A 22109-nucleotide genomic window follows, 5' to 3' on the forward strand; every position below is an offset into this window, starting at 1 on the left:
TAAGGTACTAGACTGCACCAGTATCCCTCTGGTGGGAAGTCCACAAGGAATGCATGTCAGAGAAGGGCCAGGCACATTTTGTCGCTATTTATCTTTGAGTTTGTATTTTAATTACCACACTTCTTCCTTCCCTTTTCTCCTCCCAAGCTCTCCCATTCTCACTCTCTTTAAATTCATGGCCTCTTATTTCACCAACTGTTACTGTGTGTATAGATGTATACAGATATAGGTATATATATTCCTATCTAACTTGTTCGGTACATGTAATGTTACTTGCATATTTGTTTTCAGGGCTGACCATTCGGCAGTGGACAAGCAGTTGGTGTGCTCTTCCTGGGTGAGTGTCCACTCCTCCTACTCTTAGCCTTACTCAGTTGCCTGTGGTTCTTTGTGTAGGGTTGAGGCCTTTGTGGGCTTTCTCTTTCCCACATTGGCATGCTTGCTGGCTGTTGTCTTCCCTGAACAGCTCACATGGGTAGTCAGGGTGCTAAGACTTGATGGAATAGCTTCTGATGTTACTAGGAAACACAATATCATAGCCAAGTCCATGATCCTCTGGCTTCTATGGTCTTTCTACCCTCTCTTTCACAATGTTTGCTAAGCCCTAGGTGTGAGAATATATTGTACTGTATCCATTGGAACTGGGTTGTACAACTCTGTTTATTGGTTGGTTGGGGTTTTCTGTAATGGTCTCTGTCTGCTGCAAAGAGAAGTTTCTTGATGAGAGGGAAGACCACACTTATCTGGGTGTGGCTGGGTATAAGGAGAAATGTGTAGATTGTTGTTAGAGATGATGCTAGTTTAGTTTAACAAATTTGTAATGGTAGATTCTCCTCCAATAACCATGTCTTCACCATACTAGCACTAGTGGTTCACTAAGTTTCCAATACCAGGCATGGTATCCCTCTTATTGAGTAGGTATTAAGTCCAGTTAGAGAGAAGATGGTGACTGAAAAGTTATGTGTGCTAGTGCTACACCTGTGGGGTTGCTGTATCATGCTGGTTATTGATATGGCTCATAGATGTCATAGTTAGGTAGGACCATTGGTTACCTCTCATCAGTGGAAGCCCTCTTGGCACCTTTTGGTACCATGAAAGCTAGTTATCAGGGAGAGAGAATTCAGGCCAGTTCTAGCACAGGGGCCTCTGGACCTTACCTTCTACCTTTGAGGGCTACCCAAGTTCAATAGCAATAGATTGTATGTTTTAGGAGTCTCTTAGACAGCCCTGTCAAAGAACTCAAAGGAGGGCTTCTAATGTTTTGTTTTTTATTATTGGTGGTGGTGGTGCTGCTGCTGCTGCTGCTGGTGGTGGTATATGGCTTTTGGAGGGAGTTTGTGGCAGCTTTATTAAACATAAGCACTTGATTTTACTGAGGATCCTTGGAAGCTGACTTTGTCTTGGTGCTTATCTTCATTTAATGCAAGAAGCACTCATGGAGGCCTCACACAATGCCTAACTGGATTCTTTCAGGATTTGTCTTTGGATGGTATCATGAGGTCTTTTTTTTTTTTTTTTTTTTTTTTTCATTAAGAGTTAGAATGGAGGTTTGATCCTCAGCTCACTTCTGACCTGTGGAATACAGAGATTAAGACCAATTGCACAGGCAGGAATCATGGCATTCACACGGGGCATAATCATCTCCCATCCACATATTGAATACAGTTAACCAGCGCCCACAGACTTCAAGTGCATTCCTATACTAGGCATACAGACAAAAGCAAAGACAAGTCATGTGAGCTGAGGTTCGTGTTACCCGAACTTAGTTGTTCAGTTAGTACCAGGAGGGGTAAGAAGAAAGAAGGAATTGTAGGAGAGAAGGGAGGAAAGAGAAGAGAGAAGAACACAGATAGAGAATTGAAAGGGAGAAGAGATGGAAGAGAGGAGACAGAGACAAGAGAGAGAAGAGAGAAGGCACTCACAGAGACAGACAGACAGACAGACAGACAGATGGATGGACACACACACACACACAGAAGTAAGGGGACAGCAGAAAAGAGAATCAGACTCTGGCTACTTCTTTCCATCAGTGTAAGAAGTCACTTCCCCTCTCACCTTCACAGAAAGGGCAACTTTATGCTTTCTCATGTATTGACCTCTCTCCCTCCTCCCTGATTGGAGGCCTTCCCCCATTTTTCTCTTTCCCACTTCAATTCACCTGTACCTTGCTATTCCCCAGTCAATCTTGATCCCATCATTCCTTTATGTTTTCCTGGTTTCTGCGGTGATACCATGTTGTGCATTCACATCTAAAGAGTTGGAGCTAGGAACCACAAAAGAGAGAGAAAATGTGGTGTTTGTTTTTCTGGGTTTGGGTCAATTCACTCAGTAGAATCATATTACCTGCAAATTTCATTATTTCCTTTATCTTTATAGCTGAATAGTATTCCATTGTGTACATGTACTACATTTTCATAAAGGGACATGGAGGTTGTTTCCATTTTCTAGCTATTGTAATTAGGGTAGCAAGGAACATGGCTGAATAGGTAAGTTTGGAAGAGGATGTCAAGTCCTTTGAGTGTAGCCAAGGAATGGTATAACCAGGTTATATAATGGATTTAGTTTTCGTTTTTTAGGATTTTACTTTCTTAGTGAGCCTTCCCTCTCCATCCAGAGTTATTGTTAAGAGATTTGCCATCTTATGATATCTCAAAGCAAATATGTTTCTTTTTACCACACAGCTCTGTATTTGCTGCCCACAGCCAAGCTAAGAGATGTAGCCTGGAAGGTCACCTTCCTGTGAGCAGATGGGCATTATGTAAGGGGCTTACTCTGGGGAGGAACTCCAGGCCAGTAGTACAAGGTGTGGGGAGAGACGTGTCAACCCTTGCCATACCACCTCCACTGTAGCTTCAGAAGGAGCTAAGATATGGGAACAGGAGATGTATATTTCCCCTCCCCCATGACATATGATGGTTAATATCACTTTCCAATTTGGTGAGAGCTAGAATTATCTGGGACATGGGTCTCTGTACAGAGTTATCATGGTTAGCTTGAGATGGGCAAATCTGCCCAATGTGAGTGCACCCTTCCCTGGGATGTGATTACAGACTTTATCTTTTTTTTTTTTTAAATGTGAGCTGTGCAGTCATTTACTATTTTCTGATTCTTGGCTGTGGATGCAATGTGACTGGCTGCATCAAGGTTCTGCTGTAATGACTTCCCCTCCAGGATTAGCTATACCCTTGAATGATGAGCCCAAACAAAACCCTTCCATCCCTCTGCTGATTTTGTTGGAAAATTTTATCACAGCTCCAGAAGAAAGAAGCCAAACAGCGGCCCAGGAGCCTAGTACCTTTGGAGAGCTATGCCCTAAATATCATAGCCTGAAAACCAAATTCTTTCTCCATAGATGACTGAAGCAAAACAATGCCATCCGTGACTACTCCTATCTCAGAGTCTCGGTTTAAGTAGCCACTGATCCCCTGAGACCAGTTTCTTTCTAGAATGGTTAAGGATCCTCTTTCTAGGAGTACAGACTGGCCTTGAAAGTGGAGGCATCTGACTTGATGATCCTTAAAAGGTGGGCAGAAGGCTAGACTTGCCACCAGAGAGTGAAGAGCAAGTGATGCACAGATCACAGCACACAGGAATGCGTGCCAGTAAATTTCAAGCTCTGAATCTTCTTGTGCTGCAGTGCAGGTGAAAGCAGACAGGGGGTAAATATAGAAGGATCATCTAAGACCAGACTTCAGATTTTTAATGTCACTGCAAGGCATTTTCTTCCTTCCTTCCTTCCTTCCTTCCTTCCTTCCTTCCTTCCTTCCTTCCTTCCTTCCTTCCTTCCTTCCTCCCTCCCTCCCTCCCTCCCTCCTGCTCTTTCCTTTCCCCTTCTTCCCTCCCTCCCTCCCTCCTGCTCTTTTCTTTCCCCTTCTTCCCTCCCTCCCTCCCTCCTGCTCTTTCCTTTCCCCTTCTTCCCTCCCTCCCTCCCTCCCTCCCTCCCTCCCTCCCTTCTGCTCTTTCCTTTCCCCTTCTTCCCTCCCTCCCTCCCTCCCTCCCTCCCTCCCTCCCTCCCTCCTGCTCTTTCCTTTCCCCTTCTTCCCTCCCTCCCTCCCTCCTGCTCTTTCCTTTCCCCTTCTTCCCTCCCTCCCTCCCTCCCTCCCTCCCTCCCTCCCTCCCTTTTGTACTACTCCTCTATCTGAAGGGAAGCTATAAATTGTGAAAATAAGGAAAATAATCTACTTTCATAGGCAACTAAACAAAAGGCTGCTACATCACTGGACACATTGTTTGAAATAAGAGCATTCAGAAGATGGCCTTATTGGACATCAGTGGGAGGAGAGTCCCTCTGGCCTGAGAGTGTTCAATGCCTCAGTGTAGGGGAATGCCAGTGTGGGAGGATGTGTGTGTGTGTGTGTGTGTGTGTGTGTGTGTGTGTGTATGGGAGCACTCTCATAGAGGCAGGGGGAGGGGGATGGGATAGGGGGGTTTCAGAAGTGGAGACCTGGAAAAGGGAAAATATTTGAAATGTAAATAAAGAAAATATCCAAGGAAAAAAAGAGCTTTTCATGTTAGAAAATAAGAAATGAAGAGCAGTGATTTAAGGTCAAGTGAGAACAAACAGGAAATATAGATGTCGCTCCTCTTTTTGCCCAGGAAACCCACAATGAGGCCAGTGGAGTTCCTGGACACCTAATATAGGAGAAGCCACAGTGGCTGGGATTCTGGGAGCCATATTCAAGAAAGGGGGCAGTGTGAGTGTCAGGATGTCTGAGAGTTTTAAGAGCTGCAAACACATGGAAAAGAAGAAACATTGTGGAGAGAGTTCTAGAGCTTGCAGAGGAAGCCTCTGCAGTCTTTAGCTGAAGGCTGATTGGCACTTGCACTAGAGACAACCACATAAGGCCAAGAAAAACACACTTTAGGAGGAGTAGATGCTAAAACTCTTGGGGTCATATGGGCCTGGAAACAAATCACATCCCTAACAGCCATTATAGGGGCTCTCAATATACAGGGCATCAGGATGGGTGCTCAAAAGAGCGTTATCTCATCGAAGAGACACAGTGAATCTGGCTCTGCCCGACAGTGCTTACAGGCAAACCTTGAGACAATCAGTGGTTTCTCATGTACCTTAACCCAAGAACAAATCTCAAGACCATTAATAGAAACAGAGAAAAAGCAGCAGCCAGGAAGATAAAGTCATCAGTGTCCACATTGTAGCAGAAGTGGTTAGATGCTCAAAGGAAAAATAATGGTCCACAGTGAGGATTTTAAAAAGGCCAGATACGGAGGCATGCACTTTATTTTGAGCACATAGAACTTGGAGGCAGGATGGTTAACAAGCTGTAAGTCTGCCTAGGCTATATATTAACACAGTTTCAATGAGCCAACTAACCAGCTCCTAATCAAACAAGCACAAGCACAAACACAGAGACACAGATTCTACACACACACACACACACACACACACACACACACACACACACACTTCAAGAGAAAAATACATACATGAAATGACAGAACTAGACAAGAGGTTAAGGCAGTTATTATATAAATTTCCTCCCACATTCAAGAATTTAAATAAAATTTAAAATATACTTTATAAATATTATACACACACACACACACACACATATATATGTATACATATATATATATATATATATATATATATATATATATACATATATATATACAAATTCCTAGAGGCAAAAACTATCAGAGATAGAGAATATGCATGGTACGTAATTGCATAACTGAAGCTACGACAATAGAAATTATCCAAAATGAACTCATGTGGTGGTTTATCCTGATAGTTCCAGCTGTTGGGGAGCTGAGGCATTAATTTGAGAACAGTCTGGGCCACATAATGAGTTTCAGACTTGACTGATTCTCAGTGATATTCTGCCATAAAAACCAAAAAGGTTGTGCATGTGTGTGTGTGTGTGTGTGTATGTGTGTGTGTGTGTAAAATATAAAATGAAACAGGAAAAAAATAAAAATATAAAATGAAGAGAGCATCAGAGATCTGTGGGACAATTCCCCAGGGCCTTGTAGAGATACAGCTGGAAACAGCAGAAAGGGGAAAGAAAAATATTCAAAGATATGCTTCCAAAAATTCTTCAGGTTTGATTAAAACTACAAAACCTTAGATAACAAGAAGCTCACGAATCTCTAAGCAAAAACCTTGAAAATCACCATGTGTACAGCATGACTGATTTTCCTAAGACCAGCGACTAAGAGTATTATGAAATATCTAGGAAAGCATGCAGCAGGCAGGAGGAACAAGGCTGAGGACTACGGAGAACCACTTGTGGCAGTGAATAAGAACCAGAAGACTAAGAAGCAACACTTAAAAAATGTTAAAGATCAGGCATGGTGATTCCACCAGAGGTTCTTTTATCCTTGAGAAGAGTTTTTGCTATCCTCTGTTTTTTGTTATTCCAGATGAATTTGCAAATTGCTCCTTCTAATTCGTTGAAGAATTGAGTTGGAATTTTAATGGGGATTGCATTGAATCTGTAGATTGCTTTTGGCAAGATAGCCATTTTTACAATGTTGGTCCTGCCAATCCATTAGCATGGGAGATCTTTCCATCTTCTGAGATCTTCTTTAATTTCTTTCTTCAGGGACTTGAAGTTTTTATCATACAGATCTTTCACTTCCTTCGTTAGAGTCACGCCAAGATATTTTATATTATTTGTGGCTATTGAGAAGGGTGTTGTTTCCCTAATTTCTTTCTCAGCCTGTTTATTCTTTGTGTAGAGAAAGGCCATTGACTTGTTTGAGTTAATTTTATATCCAGCTACTTCACCGAAGCTGTTTATCAGGTTTAGGAGTTCTCTGTTGGAATTTTTAGGGTCACTTATATATACTATTATATCATCTGCAAAAAGTGATATTTTGACTTCCTCTTTTCCAATTTGTATCCCCTTGATCTCCTTTTGTTGTCGAATTGCTCTGGCTAATACTTCAAGTACTATGTTGAAAAGGTAGGGAGAAAGTGGGCAGCCTTGTCTAGTCCCTGATTTTAGTGGGATTGCTTCCAGCTTCTCTCCATTTACTTTGATGTTGGCTACTGGTTTGCTGTAGATTGCTTTTATCATGTTTAGGTATTGGCCTTGAATTCCTGATCTTTCCAGAACTTTTATCATGAATGGGTGTTGGATCTTGTCAAATGCTTTTTCTGCATCTAACGAGATGATCATGTGGTTTTTGTCTCTGAGTTTGTTTATATAATGGATTACATTGATGGATTTTCGTATATTAAACCATCCCTGCATCCCTGGAATAAAACCTACTTGGTCAGGATGGATGATTGCTTTAATGTGTTCTTGGATTCGGTTAGCGAGAATTTTATTAAGAATTTTTGCATCGATGTTCATAAGAGAAATTGGTCTGAAGTTCTCTATCTATGCCTGACCTAAAGCTTTACTACAGAGCAATTGTGATAAAAACTGCATGGTACTGGTATAGAGACAGACAAGTGGACCAATGGAATAGAATTGAAGACCCAGAAATGAACCCACACACCTATGGTCACTTGATCTTCGACAAGGGAGCCAAAACCATCCAGTGGAAGAAAGACAGCATTTTCAACAATTGGTGCTGGCACAACTGGTTGTTATCATGTAGAAGAATGCAAATCGATCCATACTTATCTCCTTGTACTAAGGTCAAATCTAAGTGGATCAAGGAACTTCACATAAAACCAGAGACACTGAAACTTATAGAGGAGAAAGTGGGGAAAAGCCTTGAAGATATGGGCACAGGGGAAAATTTCCTGAACAGAACAGCAATGGCTTGTGCTGTAAGATCGAGAATTGACAAATGGGACCTAATGAAACTCCAAAGTTTCTGCAAGGCAAAAGACACTGTCTATAAGACAAAAAGACCACCAACAGACTGGGAAAGGATCTTTACCTATCCTAAATCAGATAGGGGACTAATATCCAACATATATAAAGAACTCAAGAAGGTGGACCTCAGAAAATCAAATAACCCCCTTAAAAAATGGGGCTCAGAACTGAACAAAGAATTCTCACCTGAGGAATACCGAATGGCAGAGAAGCACCTGAAAAAATGTTCAACATCCTTAATCATCAGGGAAATACAAATCAAAACAACCCTGAGATTCCACCTCACACCAGTGAGAATGGCTAAGATCAAAAATTCAGGTGACAGCAGATGCTGGCGAGGATGTGGCGAAAGAGGAACACTCCTCCATTGTTGGTGGGATTGCAGGCTTGTACAACCACTCTGGAAATCAGTCTGGCGGTTCCTCAGAAAATTGGACATAGTACTACCGGAGGATCCAGCAATACCTCTCCTGGGCATATATCCAGAAGAAGCCCCAACTGGTAAGAAGGACACATGCTCCACTATGTTCATAGCAGCCTTATTTATAATAGCCAGAAACTGGAAAGAACCCAGATGCCCCTCAACAGAGGAATGGATACAGAAAATGTGGTACATCTACACAATGGAGTACTACTCAGCTATTAAAAAGAATGAATTTATGAAATTCCTAGCCAAATGGATGGACCTGGAGAGCATCATCCTGAGTGAGGTAACACAATCACAAAGGAACTCACACAATATGTACTCACTGATAAGTGGATACTAGCCCAAAACCTAGGATACCCACGATATAAGATACAATTTCCTAAACACATGAAACTCAAGAAAAATGAAGACTGAAGTGTGGACACTATGCCCCTCCTTAGAAGTGGGAACAAAACACCCATGGAAGGAGTTACAGAAACAAAGTATGGAGCTGAGATGAAAGGATGGACCATGTAGAGACTGCCATAGCCAGGGATCCACCCCATAATCAGCTTCCAAATGCTGACACCATTGCATACACTAGCAAGATTTTACTGAAAGGACCCAGGTGTAGCTGTCTCTTGTGAGACTATGCCGGGGCCTAGCAAACACAGAAGTGGATGCTCACAGTCAGCTAATGGATGGATCACAGGGCTCCCAATGGAGGAGCTAGAGAAAGTACCCAAGGAGCTAAAGGGATCTTCAACCCTATAGGTGGAACAACATTATGAACTAACCAGTACCCCTGAGCTCTTGACTCTAGCTGCATATGTATCAAAAGATGGCCTAGTCGGCCATCACTGGAAAGAGAGGCCCATTGGACACGCAGACTTTGTGTGCCCCGGTACAGGGGAACGCCAGGGCCAAAGGGGGGGAGTGGGTGGGTAGGGGAGTGGGGGTGGGTGGGTAAGGGGGACTTTTGGTATAGCATTGGAAATGTAAATGAGCTAAATACCTAATAAAAAATGGAAAAAAAATGTTAAAGAACAGGCGAGTCAACCTGAAACTTCACACTGAGCAAAAAATCCTTTCTAATTGAGGGGGGTGGTGGATAAAATTTAAAAGAGAGATTTGTTTAAATGTCTATTTTAGTAGAGTCTCTGGGCTGGTAGTGTATTGGCAGATTGGCAGGACAGGTGGGATATTTCAGTGCAGATGTTGTTGAATCATGAGAGCCTGAATCATGGCAGCTACTGCAGGAACAAGGGAAGGGGAGTGTGGCCTGCTGGGAGCTCTCTGCTGAGCCATCGAACCTATTTTCCATAGCACAAATTGTATCTTATTTCCCTCTGATTCTCAAGGATGTAAGATAAGCCCAATTGTGGCTTTTTACAACTGTCGTTTCAAGGGATGGTTGAAGACACTTGTCACTAAACCTGACAACCTGACTTTAATCCCTGGGACACACATGGCAGAAGGAGAGAACTGACTCCCCAAAGCTGCTCTTTAACCTCCATGCCTGCACTTTGTATATGCATATCCATACATAAACATATCACATGCATGTGAACATGTGCGCGTGCACACACACTATATATTTAAATATATATTCTTTATGTATAATATAGCATATGTTTAATGTATATTTAAAATTTTAAAATGTACTTTCAATTTTATCATCCTTTACTGTTTTTTTGTTCATATCTCTCAGTTATACTAGGTACTAGCTTCACTTTGGAATCATAATGTTTGTTTTGAAACTTCATTCATGTAGTAAAGAAAGAATAAATGAGCTAATCTTTTTGTCTAGCCTTTGTGTTTCTCTCCTTGATAGCCTGAATTCATCTTTAAACAAATGAATGGAGTTGGACACTAGCCTAGTGTTTAAATAAGCATAATTTATAAATATAAATTAGCTTTTTACTTTGTAGTAAATAGCTGTAAATGAGGTAAGCCCCTACTCTTTAAACAATAGAAACTTCCAAGATTTAGGTGACACACATAGGACTGCTGAATTAAAGTAATTAAAATCATTTTGGCAACAATTGGAATGATACTTCCCAGATTAAGGTGGCTATGAACCAATGCAGTGACTCATTGGTTCACCATAAAAAGATACCGAGAATCAACAGCAGCAATTTGTGGAGCCTTAAGGTCTAGATTAAAAAAAAAAACACACACCATAGTTTTCCCTGATTCTTCTAGATCCTTCTAGATAGAACCCACAACGTGGGTCTCTTGATTCTGTCACACTGTGTATATATCTTGTGGTTCAGCCTCAAACTCAGCTCTTCTGCTCGTTTTGACTTTAGTGGAGAATTCTAATAACTGGCAGATGTCCCATCTTTGTAATTCACACACTTAGGTCCTTCTTCCTATCTAGGTCTTACTTTGCATTGTAATCCCTGTCTGTGTGCTCACACATTGTAAACGCAATGGGAGAAAGAGTCTCCATCACAGTCATGCTGATTACCAGTGCCTCTTAGAAATCCTGACCTAATGGGCTCAATTTGAAATGATCATATGAGTCCACGCCCTCCCAGATCCTCAACTTTTATTATAACATGCACAGTACTTGGTGTGCAGTCATCGTTCAAGAAACATTCAAATAGATGTTCTGGGTAAAAGCAAGGTTCTTGTGTGCCTATGTATAAATGGCCCATGATGTAGCTAGTGATAAATAAAAGAAAAATCAGCTCTAGTTGGAAACACAGTAGAAGACTGGGGTATTTAGTACATGGTTAAAGAGGGAGCTCTAGGGAAAACAGATAGCCTGGTATCGCAGTGCATCTTGCAGGAAAGTGTGCTGTAAGGACTTGGGAGCAGTTCTGTGCCATTGCAACACAGGATGTGCGGTGTCTGAGGATGGGGTCAGATGAAAGCTGTGGCTTCTGAAGCTGGATGAGAAAAGTGAGTCTATTTCATCCTTTTCTCTTGTCTGAGTACAGAGGGAAGACAATTACCCTGGGCATGCACATATATTTAGTGTCATTATATGCATTACAATGCTGTATATATTGTTTAATTGATATAGCAATGTAATGAGAGAATTTACATGATATGGTTTAGATGCAAAATGTACCCCTATAGGCTTCTATGTGTGAATGCTTGGGTCCCAGCTGGCAGTACTGTTCTGGGAAGCTTGTGGAAACTCTGGGAGATGGGGGTCTAGGTGGAGGAAGTGAGTTAGGAGAGGGGCTAGATTTTTATAGCTGGGCACCTTGCTTTCTCACATAAGGAGAGTCTCAACTGGACAGTCTGACAAGGATACTTGTTACCATGTGCCTTTCTCATCATCATGGGCTGTATCCACTCAAACTGTGACCCAAAATAAATCCTTCCTCCCTTAAGATGCTCGATTGTCAGGTATTTGATTACAGAGATGAAAAAAAATAGTTAATAAAATATATTTTTGTAGAGGGGAAACTGAGTCTCTTGAAGCCAAAATAAGTTGCTGAGGTCGACCCAGTTAGGCAGTAGTAGCAGGAGGATTTGGACATATCTCAATGAGAGACAGGTATTCTCTGTCTTACACAACAGTCCCATTACACAACAGCACAGTACAAAGAAGCTGCCCTCTGTACCTATATCTCTTAGTGATATCTGTTTATGGTTCTTATTTGAATGGGTAAATAATTTTTATAAAATTATAACTATGTTAGCATTGGTTGTTATTGAATGCTTGGTTAAATAGCATACAAATACAGTCTCCTAATCATTTTTATTTGACTTGGGTGTAATAATTGCCTTGATTTTTATAGTTTCTTTCCTGCTGGTCACATGTTCGCTATGAGTATTTGCACCTTCTGCTTATGTGCCTGTCACCTAAGCTGCTGGCTCTTTTTTGGTCACTGGAAATCAATCTTCTCACTTCCTCACCCTGACTCAAGATGACAACCCCAGGGTCTTACTAAGGCAACTTTTCCTGAGCAGGATCCTCTGCCTCTCAGATCCTGGGTCCTTTCTAGTTCTTCATTCCATGACATGCTTCACCATCACGTTTCTATGAGAGGACATGAAGAAGGTGATTTTAACTTATTTTTTATAATCCTTTTGTTTTTGTTTTGCTTTGGCAAGTCTGAAGCTGTTTTTCATTTTCTTTGGGTGTTGACGGGAAGTATGTTTCTAGATGGGAAAACACACTGGGGATTGGTCCAAACACTAGCCATTTAATCCTCCCTTCTTTAGACTTTCCTGTAATTCAAAGTGAGGAAATTAAAAATGCATTCCACAGGCTTCCAGCCACAGTGCAGTCCTATGTTCTCTCGCCGGTTTCTCCTGCCGTAAAGAAATATGAAACTGGAAAAAAAATCTACAAGGTTACTGTGTTCAGGCAGTGAGTAACAGGCAATGTATTTCTGCAGTGCTCAGAGAAGAAAGCCTCCTGAAGTGGGTCTCATGATCAACAACGTTGTTCCAGCACAGTCTCTGACTGTGATGCTGAGTTAGACTCCAAGCAGAACAGGTAACCTGCGTGAGCCAAGAAGATAGCAGAGGTGAAAACTCTAGGCAGATAGCATCTCAGGGCTGGGAAATGGAGAGGAGGAGCCTGTGTAGAAAGGAGTTTCTATAAGTTGACAGGGAATCACAGAGATTCTGTTGTGGATCCCTACCTGCACAGGGGCCAATCTGCCATGCTTGTCATACAGCATCTTGTGTAATGTTGAGAGCAACATAGATACTACAGGCCAGGCAGTGATCAGGGAAGTAAGTGAAGGGCTCAGAACCTTGATGTTCTCTGCCAGAGTAGAATGTCTCAGCACTCCATCATCTAGCTGAGATGTCAGAAAGCCCACTAAGAGAGAGGAGCCATGTGGCCCATCCTAACCATAGGTCCACGAGGAGAATAAATTGAAGTTTGTACTCTGAGACATGATTGGAGCTTAGAGAGCATATTAAGTTTTCCACAGACTTAACAGAATAATGTGTTTAAAATAATTTTATTGGCACATTTTTATTATGTATGATGATGGGTTTCATAAAAACATTTAATTGTATCGTGCACAGGGATTGTGCATAATCTACCCTTTCCTTCATTCTCCTGCTAGGTTCCTTCTGTATCCCAGACAACCTCTCTCTCATTAACGTACTAATCTCATTTCTGCTTTCATGCTCTCTCTCTCTCTCTCTCTCTCTCTCTCTCTCTCCCTCCTCTCCCTCTCTCTCCATATATGTGTTTTGTGTATACAAATATTTAAAAAATTACTTTGTATCTGTATAAACTCTAGGCTATATAAAAGAAAGAAAAATGATATTAATTTTTATGTTTGCTTTATTTCCCATAATACCACTATCCCTTTTTGCATTCATTTTCCAGCAAATGACATAAATTATTCTTCTTTATTCTTAAGAATGTACTAAACCAAGGTTCTAAAACAATGATATGAAATAAAAACTCATATAATGTCTTTTCTACAATGATCAGCATTAAATAAATATATGACTAGCCATTGGGCTAAAATATGACCAGATCAGAGCTGGAGAGCACTTACTGGTCTTTCAGAGGTCTGAGTTCATTTCCCAGCACCTATGTTGGATGCAACACTAGCTATAGTGGGATCCAACATCTCTGGCATACCCAAGTACCTGAACTTACATACCCAAACACAGATACACATACTTAGATATAAGTTAAACATAATGAAAATAAATCTTAAAATATAAATAGACACAAAGAAGAAAGGAGATAGGATGTATAGAATAAACAGTTGCCAAATCAGGCAACCGTCAAAATAGAATAATACCTGGGGAGCCATATCCAGTGGCATTACAACTGGATGGATGAAAACTAGAGATAAGGAAGAGGTTTTCAAGGAAACCAGAAGAAAACAAAGTGGTCCACATAGCAGATACACATAAGGCTACTGCTAAATTTTTATCAGAAACAGCAGAGGCCAGGAGGTAACTCCAGACTTGTAAGTGAGAAAAACAGTAACTAAACTGTGAATCTGTATCCAACAGAGTCTGTTCAAACATGGTGAAATACAGATTGATGTCATAAGTTATATGTCATTTTGGTGACACTCTGTGGTCACTACCCAAAACGCTACAGTAAATTCTTCAAGGTAAAATGATAGAAATCTAGATGTGCAAGGGAAATGAAAATTAGCAGAGGTAACAAATACAGGATTATGCCTTAGCTCTTATAATTCTCATGGAAGATAAGTGGCTAAAATGCAAGTGTATATACAGTTAAAGATAAATGCATGCCAATGAATTTTCTTTTTTTTTTTTTTTTTTTTTTTTTTTTTTTTTTTTTCCATTTTTTATTAGGTATTTAGCTCATTTACATTTCCAATGCTATACCAAAAGTCCCCCTTACCCACCCACCCCCACTCCCCTACCCACCCACTCCCCCCCTTTGGCCCTGGCGTTCCCCTGTACCGGGGCACACAAAGTCTGCGTGTCCAATGGGCCTCTCTTTCCAGTGATGGCCGACTAGGCCATCTTTTGATACATATGCAGCTAGAGTCAAGAGCTCAGGGGTACTGGTTAGTTCATAATGTTGTTCCACCTATAGGGTTGAAGATCCCTTTAGCTCCTTGGGTACTTTCTCTAGCTCCTCCATTGGGAGCCCTGTGATCCATCCATTAGCTGACTGTGAGCATCCACTTCTGTGTTTGCTAGGCCCCGGCATAGTCTCACAAGAGACAGCTACGTCTGGGTCCTTTCAGTAAAATCTTGCTAGTGTATGCAATGGTGTCAGCATTTGGAAGCTGATTATGGGGTGGATCCCTGGATATGGCAGTCTCTACATGGTCCATCCTTTCATCTCAGCTCCATACTTTGTTTCTGTAACTCCTTCCATGGGTGTTTTGTTCCCACTTCTAAGGAGGGGCCTAGTGTCCACACTTCAGTCTTCATTTTTCTTGAGTTTCATGTGTTTAGGAAATTGTATCTTATATCGTGGGTATCCTAGGTTTTGGGCTAGTATCCACTTATCAGTGAGTACATATTGTGTGAGTTCCTTTGTGATTGTGTTACCTCACTCAGGATGATGCTCTCCAGGTCCATCCATTTGGCTAGGAATTTCATAAATTCATTCTTTTTAATAGCTGAGTAGTACTCCATTGTGTAGATGTACCACATTTTCTGTATCCATTCCTCTGTTGAGGGGCATCTGGGTTCTTTCCAGTTTCTGGCTATTATAAATAAGGCTGCTATGAACATAGTGGAGCATGTGTCCTTCTTACCAGTTGGGGCTTCTTCTGGATATATGCCCAGGAGAGGTATTGCTGGATCCTCCGGTAGTACTATGTCCAATTTTCTGAGGAACCGCCAGACTGATTTCCAGAGTGGTTGTACAAGCCTGCAATCCCACCAACAATGGAGGAGTGTTCCTCTTTCTCCACATCCTCGCCAGCATCTGCTGTCACCTGAATTTTTGATCTTAGCCATTCTCACTGGTGTGAGGTGGAATCTCAGGGTTGTTTTGATTTGCATTTCCCTGATGATTAAGGATGTTGAACATTTTTTCAGGTGCTTCTCTGCCATTCGGTATTCCTCAGGTGAGAATTCTTTGTTCAGTTCTGAGCCCCATTTTTTAAGGGGGTTATTTGATTTTCTGAGGTCCACCTTCTTGAGTTCTTTATATATGTTGGATATTAGTCCCCTATCTGATTTAGGATAGGTAAAGATCCTTTCCCAGTCTGTTGGTGGTCTTTTTGTCTTATAGACAGTGTCTTTTGCCTTGCAGAAACTTTGGAGTTTCATTAGGTCCCATTTGTCAATTCTCGATCTTACAGCACAAGCCATTGCTGTTCTGTTCAGGAATTTTTCCCCTGTGCCCATATCTTCAAGGCTTTTCCCCACTTTCTCCTCTATAAGTTTCAGTGTCTCTGGTTTTATTTGAAGTTCCTTGATCCACTTAGATTTGACCTTAGTACAAGGAGATAAGTATGGATCGATTCGCATTCTTCTACATGATAACAACCAGTTGTGCCAGCACCAATTGTTGAAAATGCTGTCTTTCTTCCACTGGATGGTTTTGGCTCCCTTGTCGAAGATCAAGTGACCATAGGTGTGTGGGTTCATTTCTGGGTCTTCAATTCTATTCCATTGGTCCACTTGTCTGTCTCTATACCAGTACCATGCAGTTTTTATCACAATTGCTCTGTAGTAAAGCTTTAGGTCAGGCATGGTGATTCCACCAGAGGTTCTTTTATCCTTGAGAAGAGTTTTTGCTATCCTCGGTTTTTTGTTATTCCAGATGAATTTGCAAATTGCTCCTTCTAATTCGTTGAAGAATTGAGTTGGAATTTTAATGGGGATTGCATTGAATCTGTAGATTGCTTTTGGCAAGATAGCCATTTTTACAATGTTGGTCCTGCCAATCCATGAGCATGGGAGATCTTTCCATCTTCTGAGATCTTCTTTAATTTCTTTCTTCAGGGACTTGAAGTTTTTATCATACAGATCTTTCACTTCCTTCGTTAGAGTCACACCGAGATATTTTATATTATTTGTGGCTATTGAGAAGGGTGTTGTTTCCCTAATTTCTTTCTCAGCCTGTTTATTCTTTGTGTAGAGAAAGGCCATTGACTTGTTTGAGTTAATTTTATATCCAGCTACTTCACCGAAGCTGTTTATCAGGTTTAGGAGTTCTTTGTTGGAATTTTTAGGGTCACTTATATATACTATCATATCATCTGCAAAAAGTGATATTTTGACTTCCTCTTTTCCAATTTGTATCCCCTTGATCTCCTTTTGTTGTCGAATTGCTCTGGCTAATACTTCAAGTACTATGTTGAAAAGGTAGGGAGAAAGTGGGCAGCCTTGTCTAGTCCCTGATTTTAGTGGGATTGCTTCCAGCTTCTCTCCATTTACTTTGATGTTGGCTACTGGTTTGCTGTAGATTGCTTTTATCATGTTTAGGTATTGGCCTTGAATTCCTGATCTTTCCAGAACTTTTATCATGAATGGGTGTTGGATCTTGTCAAATGCTTTTTCTGCATCTAACGAGATGATCATGTGGTTTTTGTCTTTGAGTTTGTTTATATAATGGATTACATTGATGGATTTTCGTATATTAAACCATCCCTGCATCCCTGGAATAAAACCTACTTGGTCAGGATGGATGATTGCTTTAATGTGTTCTTGGATTCGGTTAGCGAGAATTTTATTAAGAATTTTTGCATCGATGTTCATAAGAGAAATTGGTCTGAAGTTCTCTATCTTTGTTGGATCTTTCTGTGGTTTAGGTATCAGAGTAATAGTGGCTTCATAAAATGAGTTGGGTAGAATACCTTCTACTTCTATCTTGTGAAAAAGTTTGTGCAGAACTGGAGTTAGATCTTCTTTGAAGGTCTGATAGAACTCTGCACTAAACCCGTCTGGTCCTGGGCTTTTTTTGGCTGGGAGACTATTAATAACTGCTTCTATTTCTTTAGGGGATATGGGACTGTTTAGAAGGTCAACTTGATCCTGATTCAACTTTGGTACCTGGTATCTGTCCAGAAATTTGTCCATTTCGTCCAGGTTTTCCAGTTTTGTTGAGTATAGCCTTTTGTAGAAGGATCTGATGGTGTTTTGGATTTCTTCAGGATCTGTTGTTATGTCTCCCTTTTCATTTCTGATTTTGTTAATTAGGATTTTGTCCCTGTGCCCTTTAGTGAGTCTAGCTAAGGGTTTATCTATCTTGTTGATTTTCTCAAAGAACCAACTCCTCGTTTGGTTAATTCTTTGAATAGTTCTTCTTGTTTCCACTTGGTTGATTTCACCCCTGAGTTTGATTATTTCCTGCCGTCTACTCCTCTTGGGTGAATTTGCTTCCTTTTTTTCTAGAGCTTTTAGATGTGTTGTCAAGCTGCTAGTATGTGCTCTCTCCCGTTTTTTCTTGAAGGCACTCATAGCTATGAGTTTCCCTCTTAGAAATGCTTTCATTGTGTCCCAAAGGTTTGGGTACGTTGTGGCTTCATTTTCATTAAACTCTAAAAAGTCTTTAATTTCTTTCTTTATTCCTTCCTTGACCAAGGTATCATTGAGAAGAGTGTTGTTCAGTTTCCATGTGAATGTTGGCTTTCTGTTATTTATTTTGTTATTGAAGATCAGCCTTAGTGCATGGTGATCTGATAGGATACATGGGACAATTTCAATATTTTTGAATCTGTTGAGGCCTGATTTGTGACCTATTATGTGGTCAATTTTGGAGAAGGTACCATGAGGTGCTGAGAAGAAGGTATATCCTTTTGTTTTAGGATAAAATGTTCTGTAGATATCTGTCAGATCCATTTGTTTCATCACTTCTGTTAGTTTCAGTGTGTCCCTGTTTAGTTTCTGTTTCCATGATCTGTCCATTGGTGAAAGTGGTGTGTTGAAGTCTCCCACTATTATTGTGTGAGGTGCAATGTGTGCTTTGAGCTTTACTAAAGTTTCTTTAGTGAATGTGGCTGCTCTTGTATTTGGAGCATAGATATTCAGAATTGAGAGTTCCTCTTGGAGGATTTTACCTTTGATGAGAATGAAGTGTCCCTCCTTGTCTTTTTTGATGACTTTGGGTTGGAAGTCAATCTTATCAGATATTAGGATGGCTACTCCTGCTTGTTTCTTCATACCATTTGCTTGGAAAATTGTTTTCCAGCCTTTCATTCTGAGGTAGTGTCTATCTTTTTCTCTGAGATGAGTTTCCTGTAAGCAGCAAAATGTTGGGTCTTGTTTGTGTAGCCAGTTTGTTAGTCTATGTCTTTTTATTGGCGAGTTGAGACCATTGATGTTAAGAGATATTAAGGAAAAGTAATTGTTGCTTCCTGTTATTTTAGTTGTTAAAGGTGGCATTCTGTTCTTGTGGCTGTCTTCTTTTAGGTTTGTTGAGGGATTACCTTCTTGTTTTTTCTAGGGCGTTGTTCCCGTTCTTGTATTGGTTTTTTTCTGTTATTATCCTTTGAAGGGCTGGATTCGTGGAGAGATAATGCGTGAATTTGGTTTTGTCGTGGAATACTTTGGTTTCTCCCTCTATGATAATTGAGAGTTTGGCTGGGTATAGTAGCCTGGGCTGCAGTTTGTGTTCTCTTAGTGTCTGTATAACATCTGTCCAGGCTCTTCTGGCTTTCATAGTCTCTGGTGAAAAATCTGGTGTAATTCTGATAGGCTTGCCTTTATATGTTACTTGACCTTTTTCCCTTACTGCTTTTAGTATTCTATCTTTATTTAGTGCATTTGATGTTCTGATTATTATGTGTCGGGAGGAATTTCTTTTCTGGTCCAGTCTATTTGGAGTTCTGTAGGCTTCTTGTATGTTCATATGCATCTCATTCTTTAGATTTGGGAAGTTTTCTTCAATAATTTTGTTGAAGATGTTTGCTGGACCTTTGAGTTGAAAATCTTCATTCTCATCCACTCCTATTATCCGTACGTTTGGTCTTCTTATTGTGTCCTGGATTTCCTGGATATTTTGAGTTAGGATCTTTTTGCATTTTCCATTTTCTTTGATTGTTGTGCCGATGTTCTCTATGGAATCTTCTGCACCTGAGATTCTCTCTTCCATCTCTTGTATTCTGTTGCTGATGCTCAAATCTATGGTTCCAGATTTCTTTCCTAGGGTTTCTATCTCTAGTGTTGCCTCGCTTTGAGTTTTCTTTATTGTGTCTACTTCCCTTTTTAGGTCTAGTATGGTTTTGTTCATTTCCATCACCTGTTTGTATGTTTTTTCCTCTTTTTCTGTAAGGACTTCTACCTGTTTGATTGTGTTTTCCTGTTTTTCTTTAAGGACTTGTAACTCTTTAGCAGTGTTCTCCTGTATTTCTTTAAGTGATTTATTAAAGTCCTTCTTGATGTCCTCTACCATCATCATGAGATATGCTTTTAAATCTAGGTCTAGGTTCTCAGGTGTGTTGGGGTTCCCTGGACTGGGCGAAGTGGGTGTGCTGGGTTCTGGTGATGGTGAGTGGTCTTGGTTCCTGTTAGTAAGATTCCTCCGTTTACCTTTCGCCATCTGGTAATCTCTGGAGTTAGTAGTTATAGTTGACTCTGTTTAGAGATTGTTCTTCTGGTGATTCTGTTACCGTCTATCAGCAGACCTGGGAGACAGATTCTCTCCTCTGAGTTTCAGTGCTCAGAGCACTCTCTGCTGGCAAGCTCTCTTACAGGGAAGGTGCGCAGATATCTTGTATTTGGACCTCCTCCTGGCCGAAGAAGAAGGCCCAAAACAGGACCTTTCTCAGACACTGTGTTGCTTTGGCAGTTCCCAGGTGGTACAGACTCTCACCTAAGCAGACTAAATTCCTAAGTTCCTTGGAGTCCCGGGACCAAGATGGCGACCGCTGCTGCTGTGGCTTAGGCCGCCTCCCCAGCCGGGTGGGCACCTGTCCTCCGGTCCGGAAGGTGGCCGGCTGTCCCCGGCCCACACAGGGTGCTGCCTCAGCGCCTCTGTGCTTCCGCCTGTTCCAGAAGCTGTCAGGTTCTCTGGCGCACCCTCTCACCTGTTCAGACTAATTTCCTAAGTTCGGCGGGTCCCGGACCAAGATGGCGACCGCTGCTGCTGTGGCTTAGGTCGCCTCCCCAGCCGGGTGGGCACCTGTCCTCCGGTCCGGAAGGTGGCCGGCTGTCCCCGGCCCACAAAGGGTGCTGCCTCAGCGCCTCTGTGCTTCCGCCTGTTCCAGAAGCTGTCAGGTTCTCTGGCGCACCCTCTCACCTGTTCAGACTAATTTCCTAAGTTCGGCGGGTCCCGGACCAAGATGGCGACCGCTGCTGCTGTGGCTTAGCGCCAATGAATTTTCTAATGACCTGAATTTAATAATATAACCCCAATGAGAAGAACCCTGATGCTTATTGTAGAGGGTAACTAACATTGAATCTTCAATAATTTTAGTATCTTAAAAGTAAGAAAGGAAGGGGGTAGTATTTTAGATAATAGGATATGGAATGAAAGGACAACCAAATGCAAGTCACTGTCCTCAAATACAAACACATGCAGTCATTTGTCGACACATGGCCTGAGGAGATGACTCATGGTGTGTGGTTTGAACATGGGCAACACATTAGGCAATCCTACTGCTTCGAAGATAATTCTCAAATATAGCCATTGTACTGTGGGTATGTAGGAAAATAGCTTAGATTTTTGGATTAAATATTGCAGTTATTAGTGGTCACAGTCATGATGATTATAGCTCACTTTCAAATGCTTTATTAAAAGGGGTAGAGGTGGTTGATCCAGTGGCAGAGAACCTACTTAGCAGGCACAAAACCCTTAGGTTTCATCCCTAGTCTTAGCAAAAGAAAAGGACAAAATATCCAAAAGCTTATACATAAAATGCAACTTTTTAGTAATTTCTGGGTGACTCTGGAGAGCTCTAGTCTCATTGCTCATCAGGAAAGGACTTGGCAGTCATTCGCAAGTCCTGCAGTCATCTGGTTTCTGGGTTCCTCATTACAAAACTCAGCTTTAGACCAGAGAATTCTTCTGTCCCAGAGCACCCTTGTACACATAGCCCCCACCCCCCAACCCCCAGTATTGATCTGGGCTTGGAGCCAGTTGAGACATGATCAGGTTGCCACCATAACCCAGGGGATACTTACCTGTGTCACTTTCCCCCTATGATTTCTAGATGCTCCTCGTGCACCACCAACTCAAGTTACCATTAGTTCCTGGGCAAGAAAACTGTGAATCTAACTGAGGACCATGTAGGCACTGTGATGGTTCATGTTGATTGTCACCATGACAATGAATCACCTGGAAGAGAGTATCAGTGAGGCAATGTCTATATTGGCTTGGCCTATAGCCGTGTCTGTGGGAGAGCTGTCTTAATTGTTATGTGAAGATTCACAACCCTGTGTACAGCAGTATTTGCTAGACTGGAGGTTCTGACTTGGGTAAGGATAGAGATAACAACCTGAGAGCAAGCAACTAAGCCAAGTATGCTTTCATTTCTTACTTCCTGCTCTTCACTATGGATGGCAGATGAATAGCT

The 22109-nt window shown here is 41.4% G+C and overlaps 1 long non-coding RNA gene across 1 annotated transcript in view; it reads left to right on the forward strand.

The window, feature by feature from the left end:
- Nucleotides 1-22109, forward strand: part of 1700012I11Rik (RIKEN cDNA 1700012I11 gene) — a 150326-nt gene that overhangs the window by 24657 nt on the left and 103560 nt on the right. The window contains exon 4 of the long non-coding RNA NR_045140.1: nucleotides 292-337. This is a non-coding gene — a long non-coding RNA (RIKEN cDNA 1700012I11 gene). The remainder of the gene's footprint in view (nucleotides 1-291; nucleotides 338-22109) is intronic.

Source organism: Mus musculus, chromosome 15 (genome assembly GCF_000001635.26).
Source record: "Mus musculus strain C57BL/6J chromosome 15, GRCm38.p6 C57BL/6J".
In the NCBI taxonomy this organism is placed as follows: Eukaryota; Metazoa; Chordata; class Mammalia; order Rodentia; family Muridae; genus Mus; species Mus musculus.